General features: G+C 39.5%; 1 protein-coding gene across 4 annotated transcripts in view; it reads right to left on the minus strand.

Moving 5' to 3' along the window:
• The window catches only part of OSBPL6 (oxysterol binding protein like 6), a 115583-nt gene that overhangs the window by 13722 nt on the left and 99654 nt on the right, over positions 1-2207 (minus strand). The gene's annotated exons all lie outside the window — the stretch shown is intronic.

The following is a 2207-nucleotide window of genomic DNA, read 5'->3' on the forward strand; positions in this document are numbered from 1 at the left end:
GGCTCGGTGTCCGTAGCTCAGTGGTTAAGGTACTGGCCACATGCACTGGGGCTGGTGGGTTCCAACCCGGCCAGGGCCTGCTATACAGTGACAACAATAACAAGAAAATAGCTGGGTATTGTGGTGGGGGCCTATAGTCCCAGCTACTGGGAGGCTGAGGCAAGAGAATCGCTTAAGCCCAAGAGTTTGAGGTTGCTGCGAGCTGTGACACTACAGCACTCTACTGAGGGTGACATAGTGAGACTCTGTCTCCAAAAAAAAGAAGAGGAAGAAGCACAGGAAGGAAGTGTGCAAAGAGGCAAAGATCACAGAGAGAAACACTTGTCCCAGGAGTGTGAAGATACTGAGCATGGCTATGATAGAGGGTGGGGAGCCACATGCACTCTATGAGTTAGGAAAGCCAGCAGAAATGCATGGGAACACTAGAGTCAGATCCATTTTCAGGGAGGGGTTTGGCAGCTTTCCTCAGGGAGGCCAGACACTAGGATACTGCACAGACCCAAATAAGAGATCCTGACTGCTCAGATTCAGATGCTACAGTGAGGATGGGGAGAGATCAAGAACTAAGCCATTCTTTGAGAAAAATACGGAAATAAAAAGAAACCCAAGTTGGCATACAAATAAAATTAAGAAACAGTGTACATACAAAGGGTCCTCAGAAACAGGATAGCTAAGAAAAGAGAGGAATGGGACAGAACCAGCAGACGAATGGGAAAACCAGTGACTCTTACTAAAGGCAAGAAGGCTGCTAAAATGTTCCCTTTCTTCAGAATGAAAATAGAACTCTCTCTCTCTCTCTCTCTATATATATATATATATTTTAATTTTATTTATTTTATTTTTTTTTTTTTGAGACAGAGTCTCACTTTGTTGCCCTTGGTAGAGTGCCATGGTGTCACAGCGCACAGCAACCTTAAACTCTTGGGCTTAAGCAATTCTATTGCTTCAGCCTCCCAAGTAGCTGGGACTACAGGTGCCTGCCACAACGCCCGGCTATTTTCTTGCTGTTGTTGTTGTTGCAGTTGTCATTGTTATTTAGCTGGCTGGGGCTGGGTTCAAACCCACCAGCCAGGGCGTATGTGGCTGGTGCCCTACCCACTGAGCCACAGGCACCACCAGAACTATATATTTTATTTATTTTTTTAGAACTATATATTTTTTGAACTTAAATATAAAACATTATCATTGTAAAACATTAAAAATTACATGAAAGTAAACAGAAAAGTATGAAAATCACTCATAATCCCATCACTTCTAACATTTTGTGACTATTATCCCTCAATTTTGAAATACCTACACAAACATATGGATGTATCTATCTTTAGACAGAAAAAGGAGGTTGGTTTACACATTGTTTTATAGCATTTGGAATGCAATTCCATTATAGTATAGCTCTTCATCTTTATTTAGAAAGACAACATATTTCCTCATACAGTTATAACAGGACATTTGACCAGAATTTAAGTGATTTCTGTCTTTTTAAAAATCATGCACAATACCTGATGAACATCCTTATAAATATATTTTTGTGAATCTGCCTGGTAATTGCATTATAATGCATTCCTAGACCAAACAGTCACTTTGAGGCTTCAGTCACATGTTGCCAAATTGCTCTCTTGAAAGACTATATTAATTTGTTCTCACCAGCATTATATGGGATCTTCAATCTCTCCACATCCACTTAAAACACTATACATTATCATCTGTTTTAGTATCTATTTAACTAATACACATAAAAGATCACTTTAAAGTTTGAATTTCATCCTTTGTGAATCCTTCTTATCTTTCATACATTTTTCAGTTCATCATATATATTGCTATTTTTCCGAGTTTGTAGTTTATTTTTTGATGCAAAGAATTATGCATTTTTTGCCTTATAAAAGTTTTAAATTCATAAGTAATAAAAAAGAACTGACTACTGGGTATGGTGGCTCATGCCTGTAATCCTAGCACTCCGGGAGGCTGAGGCAGGTGGATCCCTGGAGCTCAGAAGTTTGAGACCAGCCTGAGCAAGAGTGAGACCCTATATCTACTAAAAATAGAAAAAAAGCATTGTGGTGGGTGCTTGTAGTCCCAACTATTGGGAGGCTGAGGCAAGAGATTGATCACTTCAGTCCAAGAGTTTGTGGTTGCTATAAGCTATAATTATGCCATGGCACTCTACACAGAGTGACACAGAGAGATTTTGTCTCCAAAAAAAAAAAAAA

This window comes from Otolemur garnettii, unplaced genomic scaffold (genome assembly GCF_000181295.1).
Source record: "Otolemur garnettii isolate 467f Iridium unplaced genomic scaffold, OtoGar3 scaffold00048, whole genome shotgun sequence".
Classification (NCBI taxonomy): Eukaryota; Metazoa; Chordata; class Mammalia; order Primates; family Galagidae; genus Otolemur; species Otolemur garnettii.